This window comes from Aethina tumida, chromosome 5 (genome assembly GCF_024364675.1).
Source record: "Aethina tumida isolate Nest 87 chromosome 5, icAetTumi1.1, whole genome shotgun sequence".
Classification (NCBI taxonomy): Eukaryota; Metazoa; Arthropoda; class Insecta; order Coleoptera; family Nitidulidae; genus Aethina; species Aethina tumida.
The window spans coordinates 20,839,769-20,857,638 of record NC_065439.1 but is presented as its reverse complement, the minus strand read 5'-3'; the positions used below and the strand labels follow the sequence as shown (position 1 = coordinate 20,857,638).

Below are 17,870 nucleotides of genomic sequence, written 5' to 3'. Positions count from 1 at the left end.
TGATTAATTTTGTTTTTGTGTAATTTTATTTAGAAGTAGATGTGAGTTAGTTTTCACTATGATTTTCTTAATGACGAAAATTGATTCAAAAAGTTATGTATCTAATATATTTTTTAAATTACCATTTATTTTATTTTATTTTAATATAATATTTTTTACTCTTTGGGAGAATAAAATATTATTTCCTTCGAATTCACTGCATCACCAATCTCTGTTGTTAGGTGAGAAACATTCTTAAGAAATTAGATCAAAATGTGGAGATTTTAATCTAAACAGAATTACGTATTTGGAAAATTTAAATTTGTTTTAAAAATACTTTAGAAATTTTTGAGTTTACTTGTAATTAATTTTGATTTATTTTGAGTAATTTTATTTAGAAGTATACGAGAGATAAAGTCACTTTTTTACTATAATTTTTTGGAAATTGAAAATTGATACAAGAAGTTATGTATCCAATATTTTTATTAAATTACCATTTATTAATTTAATTTTTGTTTAATATAACATCCTTTATATATTTTATTCTTTGGGAGAATAATATATTCAAATTTTCTTCAAATTTACTGTATCAATTTATTTTTTTATCTAAACCGGATTAAATATTTTGAAAGATTTAAATTTGTTCCAATTAATATTCTAAATTTCCAAATTTTTTAATTCAACTGTGATTAATTTTGATCTATTCTATGTAATTTTATTTAGAAGTAGATGTTGGTTAAAGTCACTTTTTCACTATAATTTTTTCGAAAATAAAAACTATAGTGAATATGAATATTATTTTTTTTTTGGAAAATTGAAATTTGTTTTAATAAATACAAAAATCCAATACATACAATATTTTTTACGTTAAAAAACGAATTATTGTAAGTAGAAATAAAATCTTGTATAATAAACGATGCAAATTAAAAAGATTTCTGTAAATTATAAAATGTTATTCGTAATAAGTTCGTTCTAATGTTAACAGATGTCGGAGTGCTATATATATTAACAATAATAGAATAAATTAACATTAAATGTACACACAGATTATATATTAATTCAAAAATAAACTTTAATTATTTACTAATAAATATTTAGAGTCTATTAATTACAATCTCCCTCTTAAGAATTTAGGTCCCTGAATATCGCAACGTCGATTCTCTTGATAAAATCAAGAGTCAGATTGTTAAGTTTTAAATGAACTTAGATAAAACCTTCTAATTACAAAAAAAGCAACATAAAATTGTAATTGATTTATTGCAGAAACCGAAAGTCATCTTTCCAATAAACGTGCAATGCAATTTTTTGCTGTCAAGTTTCACATTCTCTCATCTCTTGTGCAATCGATAAACAGAAATCGGCCGTAGCTTATATTAACAGTAAGCTGTTTTTCTGCACATTAACTTTTGTTTCCTGGTCTTTCGACGATACGTAGCAGTCATCGATCAATGTTTAATGGCCCCCATAAGTTAAATTGAGCGTCCTTTCATTGAAATAAAATTGCCCCACTAATATTCATCATAATATGCGACAGTTATATTTTTCTGATTTGTTCATTCCATTAGGCTATATTACGTATAGTTATTACGTTGTTTTGTGTCATTCACCCACCGAAAAACAACAGGTAATACTTACGATATTGGTATTTACGTTCGGCCCATAAATAAAACGGGGGTTGCTCAATTTACAACCACCCTGCAACACATAAATCACCGAACAACTTGGACTATACGGAATTTTTCGATTCGAGCTTCTCTACGAACGGTGGTGCATTTTCGCCGACCGCATTTCGGCAGGGATCAAAAAGCACCGGGTAATTCCACGATTTTATCGAATTCCCTGAACCGATGTGCGGTTTAAATATTCAGAGGCAATTAATTTCCTCGAGCTTTGCTCAAAATTACGTATATATAGTTAATGTTCGTTCCTATTTCGGTGGCACCATAAACCGATCCACCTGTGCCAATAACAATAACTTCCTTTGATGGTTTAATTGTTTATTTAATAATGCATTTCATTTACGTCCTCCGTGTGATCACGGTTTTTGGGGGGCTCTTTGTTTGCTATTCTTAGTCGAACACGGAACACATGGTTACGAGCTGGGAAGGGTTCAAGAAACCGGCCTCGCATCTAATTCCGTCGTTCCGGTTTTGTTTCATCTTCCAGACGTTCAGCGTTTGGGGGAAGCGCATTAAAAAAATACCACTTGCAATGTGCAAAGCCCTCCAACCCGTTGGCGGAGCTTGCTCTTAATGAAATCATCCCCTCGTTACGAATTACGGAACTCGAAACACTAAAACTTAGAAGTGGTATTGAGTGCACTCCAGTCAACAACCGCAGATCGACTATTAAAAGCGTAAATGTGTGTGTGGAAGGATGTAAGTCGTGGAGTGTGTTGTGTACATAATGAAGCGGAACACGAATTACAACGTGCAGAACTGGCGAGACAACAAAAACTAAAGTAATCCAGTCTTGTTGCGTCCTTTTGTCCGAGTGGTGTGCTTATTAGAGCTGCGAATTACCGACTTATTTCGATGATCGACTAGTCGACTGACGATCGATTTAATTAACCGACTGATCTATTGACTGAAAGCAGGTTTTAATGTTGGTGATTTATTATCAATTAGGTGATCAGTCGTTAGACGTTACTCGTATCACATATAACTTAATTATTCAAGTTGTTTTATTAGGTAACTTTTATTCAACAAAATAAAAATAATCAATCAATTTTTGTACAACAACCTAGAGGCAAATTCATGCCACTAGAAAGGCTTCTTGAAAGTGAAGAAAAGGTTAACCTCAGCTTTGACCTTTTCTACCCTACGAGGTTTACCAGCTTCAATCTATTGTGCAGATCTATGAGTAATAAAACAATACGTCATTGCATATTGTTGTACGATCAATAAAAGGCTCATTGTATTGTACTCAAGAAGATAATTGTCAATTGTCACACAACTAATATTGTTGTCTCCACTTATTTTATGTGGAATTCGTTAGTACAACTTTTTCATAAAATTCATTTCATGTAGTCTCTTAAATTTTGAAATGGGTTTTTAATGGTTAAATCTGTTTTATTTTATTTAACATTAACATTTTGTTTAATATTCTTTTTGTTTTATAATTTTGGCCCATCTTCGTAGCACAGATAGACTCTTGAATTACTGTGATGAGTTAATTTAAATTGTAAAATTTTTATGTCGAATTTTGATATAAACGAGATCCCCCACATTTCCTATAGGGTTGACAAACAATACTGTAAATGCAGTAGAAGACTGTCTCTTGTATTTTTTATATTCTTAACATATAACCTGAAATAAATGTTCAAAAGAAAAAAAAAACACATTCATCAAAATCATCAATTTTTATAACAAATTTTATGTGTGCATTTTGATCAAAAGTAAAAATTGCTAATATTAAATGTTAATAATTTTAATGTAGATATTTATATTAAATAAATGTTTAATGGTCATTTTCTCATAAGAATCAACTTTTTTAACTTTTTAACTTAAATTTCTAAAAGGCAAACACGATTTTCACATACTTTTTTCCACTGTTGCCAACTTTTTAACATCATTTAAATAAATCACAAACCAAAAACGTAAATTACATTTTCCAGTACTCAATAAAAACCGACAAATAGGTTATTTGTTAGTAAACTAATCACATGACTAGTTTTTATTAAGTTCCACATTGAATTGGGACACCAGTAAAATGTTGATGGCCCATAAAAGCCACACTTTACTAATTAACAATTTTTTTTGCGTATTGTTGTGTTTGTGCGAGTAATTTATGCAAGAGCTTTTCCCACACCCTCGCCTTTGAGTTAGGGAAGCCGCCGGAAGATTGGATGCTGGATACCGGGACACCGATTGCGGGATTAACCGGCGAGGAAATTATTTTATGAACCTAAGTCGTAATTGAATTAACGACGAGCGGGACGAGATCGTGTACGCCGAATTTTAAAACAATCGGACCGTTTTATTTCCGGAGAAATGTGTGTTTTTTTGTGCGTGTGAATTTAATTGACACTGACTTTGGACGAACTACTGCAAAGTTTTATTTCGACGATGGTGTCAATTAAAGGAAATCGATGTTTATTGAATGTCTGTTTTCTATTCTGAAATTTAATCAAAATAAATTTAATTAAATCTGTTTTAATAAAATGGATTTGTTTATTTTATAAATTTGTTTCGAAAGTGATTATTTTGTTAATTGAAATTTCTGAAATTAATTTTAAATTTCCTATAAAATATATATTTTTATTTTTATAAAAAAATTAATTAACATTTTTTTATTTTTGACAGATATATTTGTTTTTCCTACCTAATTTTGTATTTAATTAACTATCCAATAAATTTTTATATACATACTTTTTAATTAGTGATATTTTAATAAAATATAACTAATAATTTTTATTTGATAGAGTTATGTTTTTTCCTGTAAATCTTTGTTCTTTATTGTGTAATTATGTTTCGAAATAGTTTCCATTACTTTTTTCCATTTTGAATTTTTCTAACTAATATAATTTTTAATTACTTTTATTCTAATTATGTTTTTCCTAAGTATCTTTGAGATGGATTTTATTTTATTGTGTGAATGAATGTTTTTATTTACAATTTTTTTTAAATTTAATTGAATTGTTTTTCTAGATACTTTTTAATTTTAATTGTTCCTTTTTATATAATTCTGTTTCCACATCCACATAGGTTAAAAGAAAACGATATTTCCAAAACACCAAGTTTCTTTATAATATTAATGTTAAGAAAATGAGAATTACTTAAATTATCTATTAAAAAATATATTTTTATCTACCTTAGATTAGTTTTATTTCAATTAATTTCATACCTAATATTTTTTACTTTTGACAGAAATGTATATTTTCTCCTGTGACATCTTTTTTAATTTAATATAAATGAATTTTGTTTTATTTTTCGTTACAATATCAATGTGAGTTAAAGATAATCAGAGTTTAACAAACAGTCACTGTTTTTTAGTCTGAAAGTTTAGAAAGTAAAAAGTGATTAAAATTGTCTTTCTAATGGAATTTTTTATTACCTTTTAGTAAATTTTATTTTAATTAAGTTCTACCAAATATTTTTATATTTTTGACAGAAATATGTTTTTACAGCTACTTTTTGAATTTTATTTGTTACATTTCTTTTTATATAATTTTGTTTTCACATCCAATGTATGTTAAATGAAAACGATATTTCCAAAACATCAACGGTCTTTTTTCAATAATTACTTAAAAGTAATATATCCAATTAAATTTATTATTTATCTTTTAATTACTTATATTTCAACTAATTTATATAAACATACTGTACTTTTGATACAAATGTATTGATTCATGTGAATCTTTGATTTAATAGAAATGTTGTTTTATTTTGTGTAATTTCCTAACGAAGTTAATTTAAGTTAAGGAAAATAGGAGTGTATGAAACTCTTTTTATTTCAGTACAAATCTTTAGAAAATGGAAATTTACACTGAAACTTATCTTTTAATTAAATTATATCTTTTAATAGAAATGTATGTTCCTTTTTAATTTTTTCAACACTGATGAAAATTAAAACAAAATAAACTTATTTAAATTAAATATGAACCAAAAGAAAGCAGTTTCTAAAAGCATATTTATTATTTAATGTTAGACTTTATGTGTGTAACATTTATTATTAGTGTCAAAAAACCATTCCTTTAATTTAAATTGACTTTAATGAGGAATCATAAATAAAATTAATTAAAACAGACAAAACCTTGACAAACCCTTTACTCTCTAATTAAAAAATCCCAACGGACTTCTCATTCGACCGGATGTGCACGAACTTCATAATTTTATGTGGATATACCATAAATTAAAACTAAAATCGATTTCCTGCAGATATTAAACTCCCTCCGCACATATTTGTATTGCCAATACTATAATTTACCTTTTATTTTAAAATCGATTTTCATATTTTATTAAACAAAACCTATTAATTTCTTTGTCCTTAAACAAAGCTGCGCCGGTGATTCATTTAATTCCCCGATAAAATTTACGTCAACGTTACCACGTACGACGTCCGAGTGTAAAATAATTTCCGTCCGGGAATATTAATCCCGGCAAATCGGTGCGCTCGTCCTGCGAAACATCCAGCATCCACATTTCGCGGCCGGTCCCGCAGGAGGATCGAGGGTGTGGCACAGTTGCCCTGGATATATCCCGGCGACGTGAACTTTAAACGGGACCCCCGAAAATTATTTTCGTCCGTTCCTCGCAGCAACCCCGCGTCATATAAACATGTCAACACGCGAATTTATTACTCTTCGCAAATGCGGAACCCGTACGGGAGAAGTGAACGGGTGTCAGTCATCGATCCGGTTTTCCGGTTTGATTTTTCCCGCTCGGCCCTCGGGAATTCGACACCGAAAACGTTTCTTAATATGCACGGGAGATCGCGTACCGGCAGCACGGCGAGGAGTCGGATGTTCGTACTCGGACAGGTCCACGACTAGTTTTTGCACGGTCGCTTTTCTGCTCAAAACTGCGGGAGGCAACGAACTCGACGAGTTTCGTCGTGCGGTGCGGACGAGCGGGAAGTATTCCGGCAAACGGATTCCGAATTCCCTATTCCGGATTATTGGGATCGAGAAGTCAAGGGGATGAGTAAATAATCTGATTTGCGACGTGTGAACTTCCAACTCACTGATCTTTTTCCGTTCGAATGTTTCGTAGATGGAAATCAATATTTAAATTTAAATTTGGAATAGAAATTACTTAATTATAAACATTTTAATTAATTATAGTTTAATTGAATATACCAAATAATTTTTTGCTTTATAATATCTTGTTTCGACATTTTTTTCAGTTAAAAGAATTTTTAATTACATTCAATTTTAGTAAAATATGTCTATTCTTTAATTACATTTATTTTAATTGAATTATATCTAAAATTAGTATAGTTTTGTCAGAACTATATGTTTTTCCTGCATATATTTCTGGTGGATTTTGTTTTATTATGTGTATTACTGTTTTTTTCCTACAAGTCTTTAATTAATATGGATTGTTTATTTTATTATTTTGTTTCGAAATTGCTATGAGATAAGAAATATTTTCAAAATACTCACTGCTTTTTTTTTGATAAAAATATTTGGAAAATGAAAATTAATACTTACGAAAAATTGTCCACCGAAGAGAATATTTTATTCATCATTAAATTCTTTTTATTTATATTAAAATATATACTTTTTATTTTTAATAGAAGTGTATGTTTTTTCCTGAGACTCTTTATATTTAACAGAACTAATCTTTTTTACTTTGAATTTTTGGGAGAATATCAATATTAAAATTTCTCTATCGAATAGAAATTACTTAATTATATACATTTTAATTAATTACATCTTAATTGAATATAACTAATAATTTTTTTCCTTTTATGATATCTTTTTTCGATATTGATATGAACTGTTCTTGTTTACCCTTTTCAGTTATCTATCCCAAAGATTTTTAATTAATTACATTCAATTCCTTTTATTTCAATAAAATATGTCAATTCTTTAATTACTTTTATTTTAATTGAATTATATCTAAAAGTTGTATAGTTTTGTCAGAACTGTATGTTTATCCTGCATATATGGTGGATTTTGTTTTATTATGCGTATTACTGTTTTTTTCCTACAAGTCTTTAATTAATATGGATTGTTTATTTTATTTTGTTTCGAAATTGATATGAGATAAGAAAAACTGTATTTCCAAAATACTCATTGCCTTTTTTCGATAAAAATATTTGGAAAATGAAAATTAATGCTTACGAAAAATTGTCCACCGAAGAGAATATTTTATTCACCATTAAATTCCTTTTATTTATATTAAAATATATCCTTTTTATTTTTAATAGAAGTGTATATATCTGATTTTTTTAGTTTGAATTTTTGGGGAAGAATATCAATATTTAAATTTCTATATCGAATAGAAATTACTTAATTATATACATTTTAATTAATTACATCTTAATTGAACTAATAACTAATAATTTTTTCCTTTTATGATATCATTTTTCGACATTGATGTGAACTGTTCTTGTTTACCCTTTTCAGTTATCTTTCCCAAAGATTTTTTAATTATATTCAATTCCTTTTATTTTAATAAAATATGTCCATTCTTTAGTTACTTTCATTTTAATTGAATTATATTTAAAATTTTTATAGTTTTGTCAGAACTGTATGTTTTCCTGCATGTATTTCAGATGGAGTTTGTTTTATTCTGAGTATTACTATTTTTTCCTATAAATCTTTAATTAATATGGACTGTTTATTTTATTAATTTGTTTTGAAATTGTTATGAGGTAAGAAAAACGGTATTTCTAAAATAGTCACTTCTTTTTTTAATAAAAATTTTGAAAAATGGAAAATAATACTTACATAAAATTGACCCAATAGAATATTTTATTTATCAAATTCCTTTTATTTCTATTAAAATATATCTAACACTTCTTATGTATGTTTTTCCCTGTAACTGAGTTTAACTGACCTTTTTCAATTTGAATGTTTGGAAGAAGAACATGAATATTTTTAAATTTTTCTATCTAATAAAAATTACTTTTATTACTTTATTTTAACAAAATATGCATATGTTTAATAAAGGAAAACAATACTTCCAAAACCCAACAACTTTTCTTATATCTCTTGAGGTTTGAAAATAAAAGTATAACAGTTATTTAAATTTACGCATTCGATATTAATATATTTTAGTTAAATATATCTAATATTTTGACGAAAATGGGAGAGCAATTTTTTTTATTTTGACCTATTTTGTTTCAAGCCGCTATTCCGGATATTTCAAATCAAGGAGTCACGGAAGTTGAGTACAAAATCTGTTCTGATCTGACGACTTCCAAGTCACAATTCCATTTCAGATTGAATGTTTGAAAAATAAAAATCAATATTTAAAGTCCTATCCCATAGAAACTTAATTAAAAAATCATTATAATTAATTAAATGTAAATGATATACTTTTCCCCTTGTTTAGACATTAATGAGAGTTAAAAGAGGTCAAATTTTACTGTTCTTTTTCAGTCTGAAAGTTTATAAATTTAAATTTAATATACAGAGAATCCCAGAGAATTTTTAATTACCTTAATTTACCCGTTATATATTTTTATATGTCTAATAGGAATGAATGTTTTATTCTGTATAGCATTGAAATAGATTGGGTTTTATTTTTTGTAATTTTGTTTCTAACCTGATATTAGTTAAATGAGAGGTTTGATGTTTAGGAAAAGAAAATAAACACTTAAATTTGTGTACCCAATTATTGTTGGTTAAAGGAAATCATTATTAAATTTTTCAGTTTGTTGATACTTGGAAAATGAAAATAAACACTTTTATGTATCTGCCCAATAAATTTTGTTAATTACATAAAATTAGTTTAAATATGTTAGTTGATATTTCTGATAGGAAATACATGTTTTTTCTGAGAATGACATTAATTCTAAAACTATAATTGTACCTTTTTTTATTCAGTTGAAAAAACAATTAAATTATTCGTTCTGATAGATTTTGTTAATTAAAAACTTTTTCATTATTATATTTTACAGTATGCTTGATCATTTATTTTTGACTAAAATTTATGTGTATAGGCATTATTTTCAGAACTATTATTGTACGTTTTTAACTCTGTCGATGTTTAGATAGTGAAAATTAATACTTAAAAATTTATTAATTCAATACATTTTGTTCATTAAAAATCTTTTAATTATTAAATTGTAATAAAATATATATTTTTTTAACAGTAATTTATATTTTTTCTTGCATAGATATTGTTCATTAAAAACCTTTTAAAGGTCTTTACAAAGACCGCTGTTCATTTTCAGTCTTTCAGCAAAGAGATGTGTGTGTGTAATCTCATTTACGACGTGTAAACTTTCAACTCATATTGGAGACTTTATACAAACGCTCAGTTATTTTGTGTCATAATTGCAATTACAGAAAGTTTTTAACCTGACGTGAATTTTATAAAACATCAATAACCCAATTAACGTAACAATCGATAACCGTATAAAAGCCGCAGTTCAATTTAACATTTCATTATCCTGGAACTCCTGCAAAACCACATCCATCAAGTTTTTATCTCACACTCGTGCACCAATAATAACAAAACGACTGTTTCGCCCGCATTAATTAAGAACAAGTGCGACCGTTTACGAATAAAAAAATACTGTAGCGGCCCATTTAAATATTTTAATGGGGTCTTTTACATCTCGCCGGGGTTTGGAGAGTGGCGCTTTTGTTTTCGTATGCGAATGTAGGTCAGAGTTGGCGTTAAGCTTTGTACGATGCGAATTAAGTCGTTCTTGAATGTTTGCGGATTCGCGAGAGATGTACTCGCCGTTGCACGAGCGGTTTTATAGATTTTTTCAGCATCACTTGAACAAGTTTCCGTCGGTGCACCGTGGTGCGTTCGATTCGGCTACATTTTGTATTCATTAAAGAAATAAAAAGTACGTATGCACGGCGAAGTCTGGAGCTTGAAAGCTCGCCTCCGGAATTCGAATTATGTTATTAAATTTTCGGTCCGGAACGTTCTCTTGTGGATTTTCCGGTCCGTGGTCGACTAACAAGATCCAGACGTCGGAAATGTGCATGTTAAATTTAATACTTGACGTCGAATTAATTGCCCCGGATCGATGCGAAACGTTTTAAAGCCCAATCGATGAATGACCAACATAAATGATGTTAATAAACATCGATAATTGTTTCGTACAGACATCGACCTCGCGATGAAAATGTGAAATCAACGCAGATAAAATAAAAACCACTGCCATAAAAACAGTGTTTTACAAGCGGAAGTTGCGTATATATTTCAATTTGTGCCGACTGAAATTTAATTTTGCTCGTTTATGACAGAGGAAGACGTAATTAACGCAATTACAATTGTTTGTTCCGATCGATCGAATATTTGCTTTGGGGGCGGTTTGAAATGTTTTTCGTGGTGGACACGATACTTGTTTTAATTTTAATACTACGCCATGGTTTAATTGAACGTTTTCATTGCAACGAGTCAGATTTAATTTATGGTTTAAACAATTTTGCTTTGTGTTTTGTGTAATTTATAAACAAAAATATTTGGTATTAGTAATGAAATTTTTCCGTGTGAAGCCGTGCACTATTTTCAAAATAAATTGATATTTATTTTTGTTTAAGGTCAAATTTCTTCGTACGTAAATTAGAAAATTTACATTTAAATCCTAAAAACAGAATGCAATCAAATCGATAGTTATAAAATTAGTATAAGTACGTTTATTGCATAGAATAATTCATAAAATTTTACTTTAATAATGTAACATTATAATAATTACAGTGTTTGTTTAAAGACAATAATAATCTTCAAACAAAGAAAGTGCATTAACAGTTTTACTGCGAAACGCAAACATTTCAAATTTTACTTTCTGATTATTCTATGACATACATAGAAAAATAAAAAATTAATATTTATATTCAAATATTCTCAAATATTTATAATCATTTATTTATGTTTATGTGGACTACATATAAATTTATGTTTATTTCTATTTTCTAAAAATATTACTATTTTTATTTATTTATTTTATTTATATTTATTTATATGAAAATAAATATTACTACAATATGTAAATTAATCATTAATTTTTAAGTTCATTTAATCTTGATTTTTATTTTGAAATTTGTTACTCATTTTTATTATAATAAAAATATATATAAATAAAAATAAATGTTACTAAAATATTTAAAATATCTGCTTTAATTAGGATTTATTTTTAAAATTTCTTTATGAAAATATTATTATAAAATAAAAATAAAAAAAAATAATTAATAATATAGATAATTAAAAATATACAATTTTATTTTAATTAAGGCTATTTACTCTGATATCTTATATTTAATCTAAGAAATATGAAACAGTTTAATTAGGTTTTATTTCTTTTAAAATATATGATAAAATTTGAGAATATTGAAAATTTTCCAATTGTACAAAAATTTTGTTATAAAATTTGTCCCTAAAATTATATAAAATTTTTCCTTAATTAAAAATATGATAATAAATTAATTAAAATAGATCAGTAAAAGTAGTATAATAAATAATGTTATTAAAAATATGACATTCTTTAAAAATGATTTTGTAAAAAATATGTTGCTTGAATATTTCTGTAATAACAAAAATATTTTAAGTAATAATAAATCTTATTAAAAATATAAAATTTTGGTTTAATTAGATTTAATTTTTTCTATGAATAATATTATTATAAATGTGTAAATAAATTTATATCAATATTTATCGTAATGAATATTTTTTTATCACTTATTATAAATGTCATTAAAATATTAATATTATTTATAATATTTTATATTAAACCGAAGTTTTAAGTTTCCGTTTAAGATTTTGATTGTATTACAAAATTTGTAAAGAAATGTGTAACTTATTTCTATTCTAATAAAACTAATATTTATAGAATATTATTATATATTATTATTTAGTAAAATTTACTAACATAAATTCAAATTACAAAAATTTAAATACACATATTACTATTTCCATCTCAATAAAAATATTAATACAATTAATAAAATGTCATTAAAAATATACAATTTTATTTTAATTAACGTTATTTATTATTTAACTTTTAAATAAATTCGAATTTAATTTAAATTACTTTGAAGAAAATAATTTAAAAAAAATGTCAGTTTTTTTTAAATACAAATTCATCTACTTAATTCTGACTTGCTTATTTCTATTCTAATAAAAATATTTCTATAAGAAATTTTTCCTGTGCCAATCATTATAAAAAAATTAAATAAATTTACTGCTATTTTTATCTAAAAATTTAAATATAAAAATTTTATTATAAAATTAGTAAAGAAATTTATTGCTTATTCTGATAAAAATAATAATTATAATATTTTTATTATTTTTATATATTAATAAATTTCACAATAATATTATTACAAAAATTTAAATAAATTTACTGCTATTTCTATCTCAATAAATATATAAATATAATTAATAATATAAAATTTCTCTTTAATTGACGTTATTTATTATATTTTAAATTAAATCGAAGGAAGAAAATTATTTTAAGAAATTTTTAGTTTTTTAAATAAGAATTCATCTACTTAATCTTGACTTATTTTTAAAAATTTTATTATATAATTCATAAAGAAATTTGTTGCTTATTTCTATTCTAATAAAAATATTATTGTTAGTAATTTTTACAATGCCATTATTACAAAAAATTTAAATAAATTTATTGCTAATTTTATCTCAATAAAAATATTAATACTAATAATATGGTAATGGTAAAATATACAGTTTAATTTAATTAACGGTATTTATTATGACATATTCAACCGAAGGAAGAAATTTTTAGTAATTTTAAGTTTTACAAATTTAAATTCATCAACGTAATCAGGTAAAAAAGGATTTTATTACACAATTTATAAAAATATAATTGCTCGTGTCTATTATTTTAAAAATATGAATGACATGTTGAGAATGAAATTCTTTTTATTTTTATTCTAATAGAAATATTATTGTTATCAATAAATACAAATACATAATTTCACTTTAATTAAGTATGGTATTAAACAAAAAAAATAAGATTATTTAAGTGATATTTGTTACAAAAAGATTTTATTATACAGTTTGTTAACATTTACTGCTTATTTCTATCATAATAAAAATATTTTTATAAATAATATTAAATGTCATCCAAAATATTAATTTAATTACTACTTCCCATTAAAACCTCTTTATTTAACAACAACCAAAACAAGCGTGCAACCAAATCAGAAACAACGGCAAACCGCGCCGTTTGAGAATATCCGCAGGAGGCAGTATTCCGCATCTGCAAATCGAGTTAACGTTCAAACGCCTCGGAATTAAATCGCCGCACACACCGACGGGCGCAATGATTGCCGGCATCCTATCCGCTCCGACAAGAGACCTCGTCGAAGTGCCGCTTCCCGAGCCCCCCCAAAAAAACACGAAAAAAATTAACAAGAAACAACCGTACCTTGCAGGAAGTCTGGGCCGAGTTAGGCGGAGCGGTGCCGAAGAGCTGGTGCCTGATGGCCGGACCGCTGGAGATGGATGCGGCGTATGTGTGTATGTGAAAGAGAAAAAGAGAAAGAGAGGCTCACGCGAACGACGCGATCCCGCCAACCGAACACAGGACGCAAGAGATGAGGACTAGGGTGTGTGTACCGTTTTCGGACTGAAGAGCCCGTTTCTACGCACTCGCAGACCAGTTGCAGATCCGCTCTCGGGTCGTCATGGATACCGTACGGTTATTATGTTATTTCGGCATTGTTTAAGCGGCGGGAAGATGCTGCGATAGCGCGTTTTCGTCAAGGAGCCACCCGGACCGACTGACACCCTTCCGGACGTGGGAATCGTCCTGTTTCTCTTGTCCTTGTCACAACAAACAAATAATTGACAACAAGAAGACCGAAGCGTATTTTTTCAGATATTAATTTGATTACCGTTTAGTAGAAAGAAACTAGAAGCACTGTACTGAAATAAGTTGAAAAATTACAATACCAACATGGATGTAGTCATCGATTAAGTCATGACGTAAACTCAATAATAGATATTTTATATAGATGATAAATTAACACATACAAATAGGCATTTTAAAAATAGCACACAAAGGTATAAAGAAATAACAATGTTACGCAACTTTTAAACGTATTAAACTTTCCATTGTTGCTTTAAATTTCCTGCAGAATTCAATTATTTTCCTTAATCAATCTTTAAATGATTGACACGTTGATTAAAGCAACTTTAATTAGGATATTTAATTATCGCCGTTATAATGTACATAGAGCGTGGTTATTTAAAGTTTGAAACAACCCCTTAACTTTTTCAATTGTATTTTAATTTTAATTAATTGTAAATTGTTCAATTAATGCAATAAATAAATATGTTTATGCTATAAATATTAATTTGTGTATCACCCAATAGAGATGTCATCAAACAAAGAGAAAAATTGATCCAGAAAACCATCTAAATATTTATTATAAAATTTGTTGACAACTATAACAATTTCAGTTAATAATAAATTTTATTAAAATAATAATAGAATATTACAATTTTGTCAAATTTCTTTAATAAGGTATTAAAATATTGTAAAAAATTTATTGTTAATTTCTATACTAATAAATATTATTATAATTAACAATATATGTCATTAAAAATACACATTATATTTTAATTAAAACTATTAAGGTATTTTGTATTAAAATTAAAATTTAATTTAGTTTTATTGTTACTTTTTTATAAAGATATTTTAAACTTTTTATGAAGAAATTATTTCTATTACAATAAAATATTATTGTGAATAATTATAAATGTTATTATCACATTCAAGACACTAAATTCTACTTTAATTAGAATTTATCTTAAAATTTTTTTTGAGATATTATTATAAATTTATTTCTATTCTAAAAATATTATAATTAATAAAATATCATTAAAAATACAAAATTATTTTTTAATTGACACTATTTTTTATGGTATTTTCTATTAAACTAAAAAAATAATTTAGGAAATTTTCAGTTTTTCAGAATTCTATTTCAGGAATTTTAACATCTTCTTAACGAAGGTTTTATTATAAAATTTAAAGAGATATTTAATAATTTTTCTAATATAATATAAAAAGTATATAAATAAAAAATTTTATTATTTATAATTAAAATTTAATTTGGTTTCATTGTTTTTTATGAAGATATCATAAAATTTGTAAACATTCAGTTTTTCTAGTTTAAATATTTCTACTTCATCCTGAGTTACGTTTAAGGAATTCATTTTTTGACTGAAAAAAGTGTTACATGTGATAGAATTCTGTCAAGTTTTATAAAATACAGTTTTATGGTATGCTAAGAGTTTTTTTATCCTTTGATGTGTACAAGAGTGTTTTCATCACAAATGGATGGTCAATTTATATAAAACAAATAAAAAGTAAATAGCTACAATAACATTTTTCTTTATATTTTTTCTAATTAAGATCAGTTTTTCACAAATTATGCAAACTAATAAAAAAAATTGTTGCAAATATAAATTTATGTATAGTTTCCTTAATATAATTATTATTGAATTTAAGAATTAATTAGGAAATAAAAATGTGATTTAAAAAATATCTTCTTTAATTAATTTTTGCACAAACTGTAAATGTTGAATTAAACTATAATTTACAAAACTTTTTTTAATAATATTATTTGTTTATTACTATATATAAATATTTTGCAATATGTCTTTATAGTATTATAACTTAACAGTTAATTAAATGCTTATTTTAATTATTTTACAAACCGTTAATAGACATATTAATACGTAAATAAAGTTGTTTATTATTTCCCTATAATACGAAATTGCGAAATATTTCATTTATCCTGTTTTGTATTCGTGACGATTCGTTCCACTTACTCGAAGGAAATTTAAAACTCTTTGACTCGCGGGATCGATAGAGATATGTGTTGCAGCTTGACCTATCTTTCGAAGCTTTTTTTTACTCCATTCGTTCCTACGATTGCATCTTAAGTAGATTTTATTTATTTTTCTACGTGAGTATTGGAAATATTGGCAATATTATTGTTATTCCATAAACATTAAGATTCACGTAATATAAATAATATAATATATAATAGAAGTATTAATTTATCTGTTTAAATAGTTATGAAAGATTTAGTTAATTAAAATGAAAATTTATTCAAATTATATTTTAGGATTTTTTTATTTTCTAAGATTGATAATTGAATTGATGAATTATACAATATATATATATATATATATATATATATATATATATTATTATATATACATATTTTATATATATATATATATATATATATATATATAAAATATGAGAAATTAAAGAAGTAAACTCAACTTGATATAACAAAGAACAATTAAATTGTCTTGATAGTTATAAGAGAAAATTTTTAAAATGGGAATTTATACACATTTATAAAAACTTTAACAATCGATTTATTGTATTATATTAATAATTCAATTAACATGTTATGTAATCTATATGTACGTAATTAAATTTTGAAAGATCTTAATTAATATTTTATAATATATTAAGTGGAAATAAGAAAATATAAAATGAATATCTTTCATTTCATGGCACTAAATTAAATATGAAAATTTAATGATAAGATTTTATAGTTATCAATTTAATAATAAATAAAAATATCCAAAAATAGAAAATTTTTCTTAATAATTTATCCAGTAAATATAAAATGGGATAATCTTATATGCAGTGCTGGTCATTTTTTGTAAATGTTAAATATTTTAGCCATAACTCTTTTATTTAATGTGAATTGTTAAAATAATATAAATTTATTATTGTTTTTATACACTATTATAAAAACTACTATACTCTTCTTCTATAACATATTTTTCTGAATTGAGTTGAACATTTCATTTTGAAAGGGATTTTTAATGACTAAATTTGTCTAATTTAATTTAACATTAACATTTTGTATAATTATAATAATATCAAAAACTTTTTGTTTTGTAATTTTGGCCCATCTCCGTGACATAGATTAAACAACATACGAGACGTTTATATTTCTTCAAGCTTCTTGAACTGTTGTCACGAGTTCATTTAAATTTGTAAAATTTTTATGTCGAATTTGGTTATAAACATGATCCCCCATGTTTTTTATAGAGTTGATCTTAAAAGTTTCTATAATTATAGCCACTACTGTATATAAAAATAAAGAATTTTAATTTCAAAAATGTTTGTAAAATGAGATATAAAAAATAAATATAGACGTACAATATAATAAATTTGTTTTGTTTATAAGTTCTAAAAATATATCAATGATAATATTATAAACGTTAGCGTATCATAAAATCAAATAAAGTTGCATA

The 17,870-nt window shown here is 25.5% G+C and overlaps 1 protein-coding gene across 2 annotated transcripts in view; it reads right to left on the bottom strand.

Annotated features, from left to right (window-relative positions):
• The window catches only part of LOC109600819 (lysosomal membrane ascorbate-dependent ferrireductase CYB561A3), a 50,612-nt gene extending 36,459 nt beyond the window's left edge, over positions 1-14,153 (bottom strand). Inside the window, exon 1 of one of the 2 annotated variants that reach the window (XM_020017008.2) lies at positions 14,005-14,153. The gene's annotated coding sequence lies outside the window, so the exon portion shown is untranslated. The remainder of the gene's footprint in view (positions 1-14,004) is intronic. The other variant, XM_020017006.2, reaches the window with a different exon arrangement.
• Positions 14,154-17,870: the final 3,717 nt, after the last annotated feature.